Here is a 19,152-nt window from a genome sequence, read left to right as displayed (position 1 = left end):
CCCTCCCTTTCCCTTCACTCCTTTTCCTCTTGGCACCATGTTGCCCAAGCAGCCTTCTCTGCTCTCCTGTCTCCTGCTGATAGTGTCCTGGGAGCAGGCTCTGCCCTCGCTGGGGTAGGTGGCCCAAAGCTGCCTCTAGCTGTGGGTAAGTCTGTCTGTGCCAGGGTTAGTATTAGCACACCCACTAGCCCGCAATCTGATCCACAGCCAACTCACCACCCGCAGCCTTTAGAGGAACAAATAGTGCAGAGAAACACTTTGTAGGGGGAAGATTAATGTTCAAGGGTGTGATGCCATTATTAGGCACCCACTGCATGCCATCAGGAACTGTGGGCCTCTGCTTAAGTCCCCTGAGCCTGTGGTTTGCACATTGGTAACAGTTGAGTTAATCAGCTGAGCCTGGCTGACCTCCCCAGGGTACCATGAGAACCAGCAGAAACAAGACAGTGAATGGCAAGGTGGTCCATGAACCACAAAGCCCTGTTAATTATGGTGGAGAGAAGAAGTCATGATTAATACACAAATACGGACACCCCTGGAGTACAGGTAGAATCTCCGAACCAGGAGAAGAGAGTATGAGGAGGAGATGGCCCAGGAGGGGCAGGCAGAGAGCTGCCTTTCATCAGTACTCAGCAGAAGGGCAGGGGCCCTGGAGTTAGAGAGGGCTGGGCCGGAATCTTGGCAGCCCCATTTGCCAGCTGTGACTCTGGCAAGCTACTACTAACCTTTGGGCCTAAATTCTACTCAGTTTCCTCATCTGTGAAATGGGTGGGAATTTCTTAATATGGCAGGCTAGTTGGCCAACCTTTCTAGATATGGAAACTCTCCATATCTCCATACCTCATAAAATGAGCCTGTAACCTGCAGGGAAATCTGGAGAAGCAAATGAGCAAAACCACCAGCCTCCTTCATCCTGCTCAGACTCAGACAAGAGTAAGAAGAAAGGGTGGCCTGGCCAGTTCACACAGACACCCACGTGACATATGCATGCTTGCAGATGTAAACATACAAACCTTGACTGTCACCACTTGGTTACTTGCTTATCTCCCCCCACCCTACCCCTCAAGAGTATAACCTTTCCTAGGGTCTCCAATGCCCGGCACCTTTCTTGCCATGCAGTGAGCACTCCTTAAATGTTCATTGAATCAACTCATTTTTATAGAATGGGGCATTAGTCAACAATGATTGATACAGACTTATAGGACCAAGGTTTCAATCCTGGCTCTTATTGGCTAACTTTGTAACCTATCTAGGCCTCATTGTCTCGTCTATAAAATGAGTAAATTCAAAGTAAAAACTCTTATGCATGTTGGTGGGAAGGTAAATGATTTGCAGACATTTCAGAAAAATCTGTCAGCCTTGAATGAAATTAAAAGTGCATATGTGCTCTTGGATACATATCCCAAAGAAATTCTCTTTCCCCACGGTTTATGGTAATGGTTTATGGAAATGGGAGATGCTAGGAAAAATAACAAAGTTCAAGTTAAGTGTAATGAATGTGGTCTACGGAATGCAATGGAGCAAAAAGAAGTACTAAACTATATATGCACAGAGCAACCTGGGTAGGTTTCAAAGGTGCAGTATTGACATGTAAGACAAGCAAGCAGTACAGAAACACATTAAAAGACATACAACCTCTCAAGATAAGAAAAAATGCAAATTAAATCTATATTGAGATACTATTTCTCATCTATTAGATTTTTAAAAGTATAAAAATTCACCTTCACTCTGTTGGCAGAACTGTGGATTAAGAGGTATCACATATATTTGCCAAGAAGATGCAAATGATATATCCCCTATGAAGGGGAATTTGGAAATATCTCGTACAGTGATGCAGCATTTGTTCTTTGCCCCTGCAAGTCCATTTCTAGGAATCCACCCTGAAAATGCACCTCCACAAATACAACATTCATCTAGGGTTATTCATGGTGGCATTGTCTGTAACAATAAAAGAATGAAAGCAACCTAAATTTCAAACAATAGGAAACTAGTTGAAAAATTATTGTATATTGTCACAATGGAGTATTACGCAAAGATAAAACGAATAAAAAATTTCTATATACTGATTTGGAGTAACTCCAGGATATATTGTTAGGTGGAAAAAAAAAAGGTGCTGTCCATACATGTACTACATTTCATGTAATAAGAAAGAGTAATAAGGATATATATGTGTTTATTTTTGCTCACAAAATTGCCAGAAATATAAACCAGAAACCAATAATAATGGTCACTCTTGTGATTATGGAGGCCAGAAATAGAAGGAAGGGGTGGGGATGGGAAGAAGACATCTCTGAGTAGAATTTTTTTATTTAGTTTTGTCTTTTGAATTGTGTGCTTTACACATTCAAAAAATAATTAAACCAAAAAGAGGGGGAAAATACAAACCCCAAAATTGAACACAAACTTTTGAAAATATATCCTAACTATTCATTTTTAGCAGGAGATGCTCCACAAACCACAGTTCAATAGTTTTATTTTTGGTAATAATATTTGTTTTAGAAAAATATGGTGTTTTTTGGGGTTTTTTTCCATTTTTTTAATTTCAGCATATTATGGGGGTACAAATGTTAAGTTTACGTATATTGCCCTTGCCCCCCTCACCCCTCGAGTCAGAGCTTCAAGCATGACCATCCCCCAGACATTGCATATTTCACTCATTATGTTTGTATATAGCCATCCCCTCCTCCCTCCTCTCACCCACCCGACACCGGATAAATGTTATTCCTATATGTCCACTTAGGTGAGTGAGAAAACAAGAAAAGGAAAAGATTTATAGCATAATACCATTTGTGAAAACTACAAACACATATACTGGCAATATTTTATAAGGACACACCCGTATTTAAGGACATATATGTCTAATACATCACATTAGAGTGAGTCCTATTGCAGGAGAGAGAATAGACATGGGGATCAAGACAAAGGGGGAAAAATAAAAGAAGAGAAAGCATTTGCAGGGACTAATGAGGACAATGTGCTGTGAGCTGAGAGAAGTGGCTTCCCAAATTCTCTGAATACAAGGCGAAAAGTGAAAACACAGATGTTAAATAAATAAAATGAATGAATCAACTTGAGTAATAGCTGAGGTTTCTCCTACCTCTAATCTAAATTGTAAATAAAAGAACCATGAGCTACATGATGCCATTCCTTTACCTCCAGAACCCAGTGCAATGTCTGGCTTATAACAGGTGCACGTGGAATGTTTGCCGAGTAGAGGCATATCAGTTATGAATGGCATTTGACTTCTACTAACACAGATTGAACCTCAAAAGAAGAAGGTTATTTCACTCATGCATAAAAGATGTCCAGAGGTCGGTAGTCCCTGGCAAGCATGGTGAATCCACAGTCATTAGGGACACAGGCATCTATCTTTCCACTCCACTAACCTCATGTGATGGCTTCATCCTCAAGGTCACCTTACTGGCTCAAGAGGGCTGCCAGATGCCAGTCATTCCATCTACATTACAAGCCAGATGAAGGGGGAAATGTGAAACACCAAAGGGAAGGAAGAATAGTTTGTCTTCTCCCTTTTAAGGAAACTTTCCAGAAGCACCAAACAACACTTGTGATTACATTTCGTTTGATATAATTTAATCACTTAGTCACACTTAATTATAAGGCAGGCTGGGAACACAGCTGGATGATGTGCCCAGCTGGAAACCAGGATCTGTTATTGGGGAGCAACAGGTAGCAGGAGTTGGGTAGGCAGCGAGCAGTCTGCCGGAGGAGAAGGAAGCGAAGCTTTCTGAGCACCAACTCTGTGCCAGGTGTTAGCAGACTCTACGTGCATTATCACATGGCCATCTCTCATGGGACACACTTATACTAAAAAATTATTATCTTTTGTCTAAATTCAAATGTCACTAGGTATCCTATGTTTTTATGAGTGAAGTCTGGCAGTCCTACTCCTTCGTTGGGATGTGACCAAGACTAACACTTGAGCAATAGGCTGAACAGTTTCATGGCAAAGCAGCCGGCTCTGGGGTCTGCTGGGATGCAGATCCCCATTGATTATCTAAATTCAAGCAATTGCTTAGTCTCTTTCTACACATCAATTTCTTCAAGTGCAAAAAGAGGATAATAGTCTCTAAGGGCAGTTGTTAGGATCAGATGAGTTATGAGAGCAAAATGCATTTAAATAGACACTGGAAGTGAGTCTTGGACAAAGGTCCCTGTCCTTCATCTAGTGGTGCCTCCCAAATGACATCCCGACAGGCTGTGGCTGAAATAACAGGTGTCACCATCAGCTCTCTATATTTCAGTCCTTACCATACTAATAATGATGATAAATTATAATAGCAGTATTATAATCATCCATCCCACTGTACTTTACCATGCATGAAAACAATCTCTCTCACACCATCTCCACTCCCAGTCTCGGTGTTATCACCTGGAAAATGTCAGTGACACTCACAGGAATGCCCACCTCAGAGGTTTTCGCAAACATGAAATGAGATCCTGTGGGTCAGATGTCCGGCGCGTAGTAGGTGTTCAACAATCCATGTGCTGAATTCCTGAACTCCACTGCATAGCCCTAAGTCTATGCAACGAATATTGAATATTTACATATTGAATGGTTATGTTTTATATTTCAATACTGAATGTATATTTATATCTATATTGAATGTGTATATTGGGAATTTATCATACATAATGCCAAAATGAACCCATTCTTGTCAATGCCAATAACTCACCCTTGCAGGTGGCTTTTATTGAGGGCCATCCCGAGGCGCTGTTGAATTGGGTTTGCTTGCTACGGGGTCTGAGCTTGGCTTCCCTCCTGTTAGCCTGGGCCTCACACCAGTTACGGTAACTCAAACCTCTTTTAACCACTGGCCTATGACTGGAATGCTCCAGAAATCCCAAGTTAGGAAGTAGATTCCAAATGAAGCATTTTTTGTTGTTGTTCTTTCTGTCGTGGGCCTGGCTCCGAGCTGGAGGACACTGGGCAGAGAAGGGACCTGTAGCAAGGATGCTCGACGGGCCCAGAGGACTGAGTGTGCCAGGTGGATTCCCTGACCACAGGCTGCCCGCAGTGATTAGCGTCCGTTGTATCCAGGCAGACTCCTGGGTGAGCGGGGTCCTCCCAGGCCCTCTGCAATGCTTGGTGGCGAAGGACAACAAAGGGAGAGGACAGGCAGGACAGGGAGAGGATGAGGTTGCCGAGAGGTAGCCTCATCAGCAGAGCTTCAACATCCCATGTCGAAATTCCAGGTTGATCTGAGGATGTAAGGGCATGTTTAAAAAGAAAAGAAGAAGAAAGAGAAACAAATAAATTTCATGTTGAGGGAGGCTCGGCCATGTCACACAATATACAGTAACCAAAGGGACCGACTCAGCACAGACGTTAGAAGGTATATTTCACTAAATAGGAAAAAAAAAATCAATTCTGCTATGCCCAGGCCTCACGAGCAAGTGGGTCAGAGTGTGTCTGGCTGGCTGCTGCTCCCATTCAACCTGTCTCCCCAGAGTCCCCTGAACCAAGGACCAAATGGGAGTCACCTGCCTCTTCTTTCCTCAGAAGGGATCTGAACCTGGACTCTCATCCAGCTGAAGTCACCACCTGTGAGGAGAGGCCATGTGATGTGTTCAAGACTTAGATGACTTTGTTCAAGTTTCAGTTCTGCCCTGTGCAAGCTCAGGATCTCAGGAAAGTAGCTTCACCTGCCAGGGCCTCAGTTTCCTAATCTATTAAATGGGGACAATGGCCAGGCATGGTGGCTCATGCCTATAATCCCAGCACTTTGGAGGCCAAGGTGGGAGGACCACTTGAGCACAGGAGTTTGAGGCTGCAGTTAGCTGTGATCGCACCACTACATTCCAGCCTGGGCAACAGAGCAAGACCCTCACTCTAAAATAAATAAATAATAAATGGCAGTGATATTAAATGGGAGAGGAGAAGTGGGATGGAGAGAATTAGTTCCCTGCTGGGTAGTTATGTGGATTAAATGTGATGGAGTAGGATGATTTGTCATTTGTTGTGAGTCATTTTCTTGGATGACCAGCATTTGAACCTTCTGGGCCTATGACACAGGCCAGAGCAGTCAGACACACCTGCTCGGGATTTCGAATCTGAAATGAATAATCCACAGAAGCCAAGATGAGGGAGAATTCATTTTGGCCACACTGTACTGACCAGGACCACCTCGTTTCCCAGGGCAGCAGTGCCCCTAGCAGTGCCCAGTGGCCAGCCCTGGCCATGGTAGCAGAGCAGCCACAATGCCAGTGGCCAACGAGGATCACTGTGGCCTGCTCAGGAAACTGGCTCTGTGGCCCGACTTTGGCAGAGTTCTGGCCACCTTTCTTCCTTTATTTTCCCAACTATTTCTCAGGCATTATTTCCTGTCTTCCTACAGATTCTGGGAGCTGCCCTGTATTCTTTCATAAATTCCTTTTCTGCTTTGGTCAGCCAAAGTCACTTTCTGTTGCTTGCAATTCAGAGCCCCGTCTGGCACAGCAGTCAAAGAGACTTGCCACGGTGCCTGGTCAGCAGCTAGCATGCAGTGCATGCTAATTTCCCTCCGTATTAGTTTTCTATTTGTGTTAGTTTGTGTCGGGGCTGCCATAACAAAGTACCACAGATTTAGTGGCTTAAAACCAACAACCATTTGTTACTTTATGGTTCTGTAGTTTAGACGTCTGGCCTGACATGGCTGAACTTCCTGCTCAGGATCTAAGGAGACCGAGAAGGTGTGTGCAGAGTTGCACTCCTTTCTGGAAGCTCTGGGGCAGAACCCACCTCCAAATTCACTGGAGTTGTTGGCAGTGCCTGACAGTTTCCTACAGTTGTAGAATGGAGGCTCCCATGTCCCTGGCCTGTGACTGCCTTCCATTGTCAAGCCAGCAGAACAGCTTCGAATCCTGCTTGGACTTCAGATCTCTCTGACTTTCCCTTCAGCCTTCCTCTTCTGCACGTAAGGGCCCGCCCAGCTAATCCAGGATAGTCTCCCTGTCTTAAAGTCGACTGATTACTAACCTCAATCACATCTCTAAAGTCCCTTTACCCATGGAAGTATGATAACATTAGCCCAGGCATTAGGGCTGGAGTCTTGGGGGGCTGTCAGTCTGCCCACCCCACCCTCCTTCCAAAGGCACCCTGCAATGCCTCGATTTTCTCTCCTTGCTAAGACTGCTAAACACCTAGAAAATGTTTTGAAGAGAGGTCCAACCTGTTGGCAACATGCTGGAGAAAGCAAGAATAGCAAAAACAGGGAATCTGCTGGAAAAATATCTGAAGAGCTGCAGTGAGAGAGGGGGAGGGCAGAACCAGACAGGGAAGCAGAGGAGGGAACTAACCTGAGATGGAGAGAGGGAAAGGAGGGGCAGGTAGAAAGCACAGCTGGCTCTTCCCAACTTTCCATCTGGGCATCTGATGCCAGTAAGCCACGTGGGCAACCAACGAGGAAGAGAAGCAGGTTTGACGGGTGGGGAAAAAGGGATTTCAATTTGAACACTTTGATGTGTCCCCATTCCCAGCAAGGAGCAGAGGAAACTTGAGAAAACTTAAACTAAAAAAAAATTTTAAGGTCTTTTTAACAGTGGAAGCAGAGGAGACAGAGGGAGGAGAAAGAAAGTGGCAAGAACAGGCAGGGGAGGAAGCAGCAGCTCAGACGCAAGGACGGCACCGCCCGGGAGTCAGAGTCCCCTGGCTGTGCCCGTTCCGAACACGTGACTGCAAACTCCCATCTGCTGCATAATCATCCATGCTGGCTTCTGCTTCCAAAGCACGAGGCTTGTATGCTTCCATGTGAGCCTGCAGCCGGGCACAGGCCCGCTTGCCTAATTTTGCAGAGACGAAGGCTGCTTAGGGATGTTCTGGAACTCCAGATGGCACTCTGGGATTCCTGCCCACATGCCTTATGCTTCCCAGGCCCAAGAAGGGCGCCGCCACCTGAATCCTCCTCTGTTCCTGCCTGCCCTCCCCAAACGTCTCACACGGCCGCCTCCTCTTCATCCCCTATCCTTTCCCCCTTGTGCTCCGTGCTCAGGCCCCTGCCCTGGGACGCCATGGAAAGACCATGCGCTCTGGAATCCTACAGACCTAGGTCAGCGTCTTACCCAGCTGTGTGGCCTTGAGCAAGTTTCTTAACCTCTCCGAGACTTAGATGATTCACATCTAGAAGAGAATCAGTTACAGCCAGCTCAGTAGGCCTGTTGTCAGTAAAACACCCAGCACGGTGCCTGGCCGGCATGGGGAAGCCCAGTCGATGTGGGACCCCATCCTCCAGCCTGGCACGCAGGCACATGGCTCTCTTTTCAGGGGCAAACGGTTCCCCCCACAGGCCCCAGGGCCAGGATGAGTGCGGTGAGCAGGAGTTTTATAGTCAAGGGGACCGAGTTGCTGTCTGTCTTTACCACTTACTGATATAATCTTAGGCCCATTATCAGTGTGACCTCTCTGAGCTCTGATTTCCTCATCTATAAAACAGAGACAGAAATAGCATGTGCCTCTGCTGAGTACCTTCGGTTTGCCCCTCAAGGGCACCTTCCTCATCCTTTTTCACTTACTCTGGGCCTTGGAAGCTGACCTGTGTCAACTATGTTAACAGACACCTGACCTCTGGCCGAGGAAGGGAGGAAGGGAGAAGACAGAGGCCCAGGTGGCCGTTTCCCGGGTTCCCTCACTACATTGTCACTTTGGGCTGGCTGCTTTCCCTGGGGACAGCTCCTGTCAAGGAGGCCCTCTTGACACAGCTCTCTCCTGCTAGAGTCCAGTAACCGCTGCCTTCTTCACTCCTTCCTCACTCCTTCCTTACCACCCCTGAGCGCCGCAGGCCCCTGGTGCCTGCCCTTCTCACTGCCCTTAAACTGTCCTTTTATTAAAAATCTCCTCAAATTATCCTATTTCATGAAAAAAGCTGGAAAACAATGAACAAATTAATACATGCCAAGGGCTTAGGAAATTTTCTTCCCTGGAGTAAACATTAAATAAGTATTAGCTCTTATTATATTAATTTATAAGATTTTCATGAAAATTAAATGAGATCATTTTTGTAAAGTGCTTAGCACCTTGTCTGATGCAGAGTAAGACCTCAACTGATGATACTCTTAGGTGAGTGCTTATTCCTCCTGTTTCGAGAAAGAATAGGGCACTCCTTTTCTACGTGACAGGAGGGAATATGGGTAAAAGGGACACATCTTGTCATTGTCTTTACCTCTCTCCCTATGGAATGAGTGATTGTCTGGCTGGGACGAGAAAAGGGGCACAGAATAAGCTCACCCAAGACCATCTGGGTCACTCTGTTGCTCTCCACCTGCCCATTTTCTTCCCCTGGTCCCAGGTGAGGCACCCTATGCCAGGGAGACTTGCATCATCTATCTTCTCTGTCTGCTATTGCTAGACACGTTCACTTGAAAAAAGAAGGAGCAAAAAGCCCACGTTCCGTATATAGAGTCAAAGCCATATTGCCTTATCAGCAATGCAGCTAATAATAAAGTTTACCCCTGGATTGGTCTCTCAATTGATCAGAACCTGGGGCAGAGAAAAGTGATTTTCATTGCCTTATGAATCCCAAACCAGAAGTTGATTTTATACCATGTTTTTATTATTATTCTACCAAAAGGTAACTTGCAAGCAAAGGACAAGTGGAGAAGCATTAGCTGCTTAGCTCCATGGGAAATATGCCACACGAGCCTACTTGGCAAAGCCTGTCTAATCTGGGTCTCCTTGTGCAGCACGCTCCATAGTTCTTATACTTGGGGCCCCATAAAGTTCTAGGGTCAGACTTGACCTTCCCTAGTGTGGTCAACCCTGTGGGTATGTGTCATCCTATCAGCCCAAAATCTTTGAATGTCCTTCCTACGAAGAAGTCCCCATCTCGCAGAGTTTAGTGCAAGATGGAGGTTACTATAGTAACAGATATTCACTCCCCTTGCCACCTGGATGCAGGTATGTGATCCAGTCTCTCCCAGTTACATAAACCCACGTCTGACGTTGACCCAGATGCAGATCCCACATGGAGCCCATTCTGGGAGAGGTGGTAGCAGCTACCTCTAATTTTCAGAGGCAGCTGTGACCAATATTGTATCATTAATGTCCCACCCTCAACATCATCCCCTCAGATATGGCAGAGCATGGGGCAATGTCTGCGACCATTAGGGCTAGCATTGGGTCTCTAGACGATCAGTTCAGTGACAAAATTTTGTTTCGGCCCATGTAGTCTCAAAGCCTGGCTTCCCTGAGGATCCTATGTTTGGCCTTTAATAATTCCTATATCTGCTTCAAAGAACAAGAACTTGTTTCTAGTGTTCAAAGCTACGAATTCTGGCTGATGCAGCCATTGAAACAAATCCCCTTGAACCACGCACAACGTGAGAGCAGAGACCACATTTGTCCTGATCACCACTGCACCGCTAAGCGTTTCCCTGGCCTTTTTATCCCACATGATGCTTAGAACCTGCATTAGTCAAGAATCCTTCAGTTGCAAGTGACAGAAACCCCAATCAAACTAATTGAGCCTCAGAGAGGGAGTAACTCTCATCACTGAGAAGTCTCAGGTTAGTGTTTGCTGTAAGGACAGCCTGATTCAGAAGATCAAACAATGCTACAGTCCACATTGCACTTACATTCTTAGTTCTGTTTTACCCTCTCTTGGCTTCATTCTCAGACCACCTCTTTTATCACTTGGTAATGAAATTTGCCACTAATAGTATCTCTAGATTACATTATCTTCTTGGTAATACCAGAAAAAAAAAAAATCAAAAGAAGAAGACAACTATCACAAACCCGTCTCCTTTAGCATCCATACCTAACCACCCAAATGGCACTGATTGGCCCTACTTGGCTTTTGGAATGAACCTTGGACCAATTATTAGGTCCACGAGAAAGAAAAATCCAACTAGTTAGAATGAGTGAAGAGCTTGCCCCTATGGTGTAGAAGGTAATTACAACCAGGTGAGAGACAGTACCCCCCAAAAGAAGTGATGCAGAACTGACAAAAAGAGCAGATTTCCACTAAAGAACCATAATTGGCACAGACTATGTATTCAGTAAATACTGTCAGGATGGAAACTAAAAGAGTTCCCTTCCTCTCTTTCTCCAGTCTTTCTTTCTCACATACATATTCACATACACACACAAGGAAGTGGTTTTAAATAGTTCCCCGGGGCCCCAACAGAGGAAAATGACCATGAGGCTCAATCCCCGTGTTACTAACAGGGTAGTGATAAAGTATCTTGTTACACCAGGAGGAAAAGAAAAATCATTAACTGAGGCATAAACGTCCTAATTGTGAAGACCATGATTGGCAGGCAGTGAATACTTCATCATTCTCAAATAGACCATAAGCTTCAGGAAGCCTTCAATAAATACCCTATTATACTGACATGAGTAAAGTTGAGATGGAGTAGGCTATGCTAAGGCAGCAGAGACCGAAAAAGAATAAAAAGAGATTGTTTCTGACATCTCTTTTTATCTCGCCCTTATCCAGATACTGAAATTGAACGACCATAATGAGCCAAGTATCATATTCCAAAAAAATCTGCCAGACATTCCTGCCATTTCAGCTTTATTGAATTACTATGTAGTGCAGCCTTAGAAATATAAATCATGGAGAAGCAGGAAATGCGTTTATTTCATTAACCCATCTAGCCTGCATTTAGAGCCTGCGGGTGGCGCCTCTCTTAAGAATAGCTTTACAATCTCACCCTACAAACATTGCGTTCTGTTTCCCAGCAGCAGTAAAACTGACAAGAGACTATCGTTTCATTCCTACTTCTCCTCAAAAGCCCCTTCATTCCGATTTAGTTGCTCACATGTTATACAGAGCTTTAGGAGAGAACATCTTTGTGTCCTTTTCTTTGTCATTTCCTGGTCTTCCAGGCAGTAGCCAAACAGACATGCTTTTTCACTTCCGTCCCAATCAACCAGACACAAAGGGGAAGAAATTGTTCTCAAGGTTGGCAACAAACATCTGCATGACATGCAAAGAGCCCAACTGACTGTGGATACAAAACTTAGTGCTCTGTGTAGGGGGTGCTGCACATGCAAAATGCTTAATTAATTGATGACACCAGTAATGAAGACAGAGGTTACTTGGTCATAGCAAGCAACTTTGCATGCTTACATGACAGAGCAGAATTAGAACAAGCAGCTCTGGACTTAGATAGCCAGGGTTCAAGCTCAGACCTTGCACTTACCAGCTGGATAACTTGAGCCTGTGACATTCCTTCTCCCAGTTTCCATTGCATCAGCCATATATTAATGTTTACCTCCAAGGGCTACTGAGAGGTGGGTTCAAGAAAAATAAAGTGTGGGGGGGACCTGTACCCTACAAAACATCAGTCACTCAGCCAAAGAAGTCATGGGACATATATTTAAATGGCTCAGCTTGAGGCAAATTTCAGAGTGTATCCTTGCCACCTTTCCTGCGAGAACTCCTTTGCTCTCTCAATCTGTCCTGTTTCTCAAGAGGCCTATGTTACCCGCCATTCTTAGTCTTCATTAACACTTAGTAAATCTCTCCTGAAACATTAATGGCCAGCCAAGGTTTAGCAGACAGTGGTTTAATGTCCTCCCAGGGGTATTAGCATTTATATTAATAGGGAAGGAGACTCTGACTTTTCTCCTGACCACCTAGAAGCTCCACCAGGGTCCAGGGAGCCATCCCTAAAATGTAACCATCTGGGTCTTTCCACAGGATCACATTGAAGGTTTGGGAGAGTGAATAAAGGAAGGAAGAAGAAACCAAAGGAAAACCTGTTGGGAGCTATGTTTCCCTTCCAACAAAAAGAAAATCTCAGTGCCTGGAACACAGTAGGTGTTCCATAAATAATCCTGAATGAATGAATAAATGATAGAATTAATAAATGAGTGAACAAATAAATAAAGAACTGCCCTATACTTCCTCCATTCACTCACAAGGAAGAAAATAAATGAGAGCTAACTTTGGCAGCTAAGTCTGAGAAGTAGCCAACTATAACAGCAAACTCCCTGGCTAATCCTTTCTGCAGGAATTGCCAGCAAGCAGAGTAACCAATTTGCTTTTCACTGGCTGGATTCTTACCTGCCTTTTTGCTGGAATGAGGGTCCAAAAAAGAGGAGAATGGGACCTTGATAGTGGTGAAGGGTATAGGCTTTGAAGTCTGTCATGTCTGGGTTTTATACACAGTTCTCCCAATAACTATTTGTGATCGGGTAAAAGACTTAACCTCAACTTTTGATTCTACCCATGAAGGAGACACTCCTATGGGATAGCCCCTTGACACACTGGAAAAAAAAAGAAACAACAAGACAGAACAAAATATAGTAAACAACTGTTTTCAGACATTAGACAACACTCAACAAAAGACCATGATCCCCCATGGATCATGGAAAAAAAACTAAGGTAAAAAGGAAAAAAAGGTAAAAGGAAAAAAACTAAGGTAAAAGCTACAATTGCCCCAGCTTAACCTGGGAGAAATTTCTGGATTGAATCACCAGGAGGATGAACCCAAACAGAGGAAGTGACAGAGATTAGGGAGGCCAGGGCAGCTAGATTTAGGGCACAGAGTACTACAAAGGAGAGATTTATATAAAGAAAGAACTCAAGAAATGTGCATAGGGGCACGCTGGATCTTTAGCTAAATGCTAATCTGCACATCATAGAGGGAAACTCCATGAGGCTGTGCAAAAAAAAGTAACAGGGGAGACAATCACTAGGGAGCTACAAGCCAAACAATTTGCAGGGCTCTCCCAGGGCTGGAAATATTCAGTTCCCAGCGGCCAGAGCACAGAGACGTTGCTGAATGCACAAGGAATTTAGTAACACCTCAGGAGGTTTAAGCCTTAGTATCGAGGCTAAATTAGCCCTTGAGTAAAAAGGTTAAATTACCCATCTAAAAATGTCAAAATCAAACCTCAAAAGAATCAAGCAAATAACTCAACTACCTACCAATACAAAGCCTAACACTCTTTAAAGGGATATAACAAAATCCAACAATAATCAATAAGAAGTGTGCAATACCCAGCATCCAATAAAAAAAGTAAGTATGACAAGAAAATATGATCTATAAAAGGAGGGAAATCAATCAATAGAAACATTTATATATTTTAAAGATAAATGAATTATCAGCCAAGGATGGTAAAATATTTGTTATGTATGTAAGCTCAAGTATAGAAAGAAAAACATGACTATAATGAAGGAATATATATATATATACAGAGAGAGAGAGAGAGAGAGAGAGAGAATTTATGTATATACCAAATGGAATTTTAGGAATAAAAACACAGTATCTAAAATAAAATTTCAGTGGATAGAATTAGGAGCAGGTTAAATACTATCAAAAGAAAGGTCAGTGGACTGGAAGACATACCAAAAAAAATTCAAAATGAATGATGAGGCAAATAAAAGAGACTGAAAAATGTGAACAGAACTTCAATGAGCTGTGTGAGACAATATCAAATGGTATAATTTATAAGTAACTGGAGTTCTAGAGGGAGAAGAGGGAGAAGAATAAATAGAGAAAAATATTTGAATTTATAACGGCAATTTAAAAAAATCTAAATTTTGATGACAACTATAAATTTACAGATGCAAGAAAGTCAATGAACCCAAGGAAAGATAAACACAAAGAAAAAGTATACCAAGAGAAATCACAATCAATTTCTAAAAAAATAAGTAGTAAATAGAAAATATGCAGTGCTATACAGACAAAGAGACGTTTGAACTCAGGGAACAAAAAGAAAAATTATCACAGACCTCTCAGAAGAAACTATGCAAATCAGAATACAGTGAAATGATATCTTTGAGGGATGAAGATTAAAACTGTCACCTAGAATTTGACAACCAGAAAAAAAATGTCTTTCAAAAATAAAGTTGAAAATAAATATTTTTTTTCAAACAAACAAAGGTTGAGAGTTGTCACCAACTGACCTTCATAAGAAGAAATGTTAATGGAAGTTCTCCATGAAGAAGAAAAATGATACCAGAGGGAAACTTGGAGCACGAAAGAGTGAAAACACAGCAAACATACAATTATGCATAAATATAAAAGATGTTTTCTGATTTTCTGAGTTTGGTTGTTTATTTATTTAAAGGATAATTTTAACCTAAAACAAGAACAGCAATATAAAAATAAAATGTGTGAAAACAGTAGCATAAAGAATAGTGGACGAACATAAAGAATATGGTTGTGATGTTTTTACACTATACATGAAGTGACAAAATATAATATTTGAAGGTAGACTGTGATCAGTTAAGATGGATATTGTAAATCCTAGAGCCACCAATTTAAAGATAAATAAATAAAGCAATAAAGAATACCTAATACCCAAAATACTAGAGATAAAGCAGAATACTCAAAAATATTCAATTAATCAAAAAAAAAAAAAAAGATAGGAAAAAATGGAGTAAAGGAACAGAAAAATAAGAGGGACAAATAGAAAAAACTACCTATTGAGTACAGTGTACACTATTCGGATGATGAGTATACTAAAAGCCCTGAATTCACCATTATACAATTCATCCGTGTAACAAAAAAAACCACTGTATCCCCTAAAAAAAATTAAATTAAATTAAATTAAATAGAAATTAAAGAAGGCCTAAATAAATACATATACTCTGTCCATGAATTGGGAGACTTAGTACTGTTAACATGCTATTCTCCCCAGATGGTGGCAGGCCACATGCGGCCCACTGAGGACATTTATCCGGCCTGCTGGGTGTTTTTGCAACTGCTGCCTGTCCTGCTTAGCAGCCAGCTCATCCCGGGCCCACAGTGCGCATGTGTGGAATGTGTGCTGCACTCTCCAACGGCCCTCCAACGGTCTGAGGGACAGTGAACTGGCCCCCTGTTTAAAAAGTTTGAGGACCCCTGGTCTATAGATTCATTGTAACTGCAGCCAAAATCTTAGCAGGCTGCTTTGTAGAAATGGACAAGCTGATTCTAAAATCTATTTGGAAATACAAAGGACCTAAAATATCCAAAATAATTTTTCAAAGAGAAACAAAGTTATATGATTTCAAATTTTACTATAAAGATACAATAATCAAGACACTGTAATTTTGGCAAAATGATCAACAAATTAATAGAAAAGAATACAGGGTCAGAAATAGACCCCACACACTGTGGTTAATTTTTTGACAAGAGTGCTGTATCAATTTAACAGAAAAAGAATAGTCTTTTCAATAAATATTGCTCCAACAACTAAGGAGCCATACAGAAAAAGTAAACAAAACTAAACCCTTTCCCCACATAATAAAAAAATTACCTCAAAATAGAGCATACACTTAGATGTAAAAGCTCGAATATAAAACTTCTCAAAGACAACACAGAGAAAATCTTTGCAACATTGTTGTAGGTAAAATTTTCTTAGGTAGGACACATAAAGCGCTAACAATTAAAAAATTTATAAAATGGACTTTATCAAAATTCAAAACTTCTGCTTCTCAAATCTATTAAGAACATAAAAAAGGAAAACTCAAGGCTGGGAAAATGTATAAACATACATCTCACAAAATCCTTGTGTCTAGTATGTATAAAGAACACTTATAACTCAACAATATGAAGATGACTATCAGTCTCTTTTCTGTTGCTATCACTGAGTACCTGAGACTGGGTAATTTATAAAGGAAAGAAATTTATGTCTTACTGTTCTGGGTGCTGGGAAGTCCAAGAGCATGGTGCCAGCCCCTGGCAAGTGCCTTCCTGCTGTGTCGTAACCTGGCAGAGGGCATCACATGGCAAGACAGAGGAAGCATGCCAGCTCAGGTCTCTCACTCTCTTCTTATAAAGCCACCAGTTGCATCATCAGGCTCCCTCCAACACGACCTTATATAATCCTAATTACCTCCCAGGGGCCCCACCTCCAAATACCATCAAGATACGAATTTAGAGATTGTTTTCAACACACGAAATCTGGGGGGCACACTCAAACCACAGCGATGATCAATTCAACTTTTAAAATGGGCAAAATATTAGAAAGACACTTTACAAAAGAGCATATGCAGTCCAAAAAGCACATGAAAAGACGCCCAACATCATTAGTCATCAGGGAAATGCAAATTAAAAATATAATGAGATACCATTATATACCCACTAAAATGACTAAAATTCAGAAAATTGACAATGCCAAGTGTTGGTGGAATGGGGAACAATTAGAATTGTCATGTACTCACGGTAATAATGTAAACTAGTATAAGCACTTTGAAAAACTCTGTGGCTCCCTTTTAAAATTAAACATACATTGACCATACAATCTAGCAATTTCACTTCTAGGTGTTTGCCCAAGAAAATGCTAAAATATATCCACTCAGGATTTGCATACAAATGTTCACAGAAGCTTTATTCATAATAAAAAGTTGTGGTATGTTCAAACAATGGAGTAGCACATAGCAATAAAAAGAAATGAACTACAGATATGTGCAAAAACATGGATAAATCTCAAAAATATTATGTTGAGTTAACCTATAGTGACAGAAGCTTATTAGTAGTTTGCCTGGGATCAAAGGTATGATGAGTGAATTAACTGCAAAGGGGCATTAGAAAACATTTTGCGGGTGATGAAGATATAGATTTGGGGAGAACACTGAGACCAGCAGGGTGCCAATGGCTAAATTTCCAGGAATATTGTCAGCTGGCTGGTATCACATTAGTATCTTGAAATTGGCCATGGTGGGAGTATTTATACCACAGAAAATGGCAAATCTACAAATCAGTGCTTCTCTTCATATCTCACCCCACACCCACTGCCCAGCTGCTTGGACCCCAGAGAGTCAGTTGTTAAGTACTTCCCAGCACACCACTGGCTAAGGCTGTATAACCCAGTGTTTTTTTTGAAAATTTTCTAGCCATGCATTTCGCTCTTCAAACAAAAACGTTTCAAGAAGTACAATACATATATAAAACCGAAGAGTTTAGGTTGAGGCGTGGGAAGGTTTTCTAAATCCCACTAACTCAGATTTTTTTCTCACCACTCACCTTGACCCAGGTGACTATCCTTTAAGATTATCTCAAGAACACAGTTTGAAAATCACTGCTCCCATCCAACCCTTCCCTTTGCAGATGAGGAAATCGGAGTCCAGAAAAGGGAAACAGCTGGATTAAGACCACAAACGATGGAACTGAAGTCTTATTCCCAGCTCAGCAGGGGCATCTATGTTGGACCAAGCTTCCTGACTTTCTCTGGCTTAAAGGGGTGCTTCCCAATCATTCGCTCGGCATTGGGTCAGACAGCAAGATTGCCCAGTGCAGGTCAAGGGTGCAGCTGATCCATGCTAGAGGTCACATTAAAGGAATGAGTATGAGTCCAACAACAAAGGCAAAGCAAAGGTTCAAGGTCCAGGAGGAGGCAGAAATGGTTGGACAGGTGAGGGGGAGGAAGGAAAAAAGCAATGAGGTCCAGGACTTTGGCCCTGAGCAATGTGATTGGCATTGGGTGTGCAGCGGGATCATGAGTAGATCAGCCAGAATGGAAGATGCAAGGACAGGAAGGGCCTCAGGTGAAAGTAGTGAAAGCACTGAAGTGCTGTGACAGCACTTGAAACTTGGAGGATGACTTACCTTTTCAATCTGTCCCTTTACTTTGGAATCCTCTTCTCAACATGGAACACTCTTATTAGCTCCAGCATGGCCTCATGGCCACTATGATCCCACCATTCCAGATCCCCGAAGGACCTGAGCAGGTGACTGCAGATTGTTTCTCTAAGAAGGCAGGCAATTTTCCCCAGCCCTCCATGTCTCTTCATGTCATCATTATGGTCCCAGCTATATATGTTTATGAGAAGCCAGTTTAAGCAGGGCCCAGTTCCAGGGACCATCTGCCAGATGAAGACCTCAGAACCTGTCCTGCTGGTCAGCACCAAAGAGGCACGGTTGGGTCCATGCCTCTTTGGTGCTGACCAGCAGGACAGGTTCAGAGGTCTGTCTGGTTTTCTGCTTTGCACATATGCTTTTGTCTGGGCTCCAAAGCCTAATGGCTGAAGCTTCTGGAATGCCCTAGGCAGTGCTGAATCAGATGCTTTTCAGCTTCAGTGATTCACAAATTCCAATATGCAGAACATTCTCAAGTTGGCTATTTTTTGGAGTCCCTTTTCTCCAGCTGCCTCCAAAATGAACCACTCCCCACCCTTAGTTTTGCTGACAGTGAGGTGTTCCTCTAGAAGTCCAATTTGGGTCCATACCTTTTGTCATCAACCTGCTCTAGGCTTTGAAGACATGGTGATGCCCTGATTT

The sequence above is a fragment of the Microcebus murinus genome, chromosome 10 (genome assembly GCF_040939455.1).
Source record: "Microcebus murinus isolate Inina chromosome 10, M.murinus_Inina_mat1.0, whole genome shotgun sequence".
Classification (NCBI taxonomy): domain Eukaryota; kingdom Metazoa; phylum Chordata; class Mammalia; order Primates; family Cheirogaleidae; genus Microcebus; species Microcebus murinus.
Note: the sequence above shows the minus strand (reverse complement) of the source record.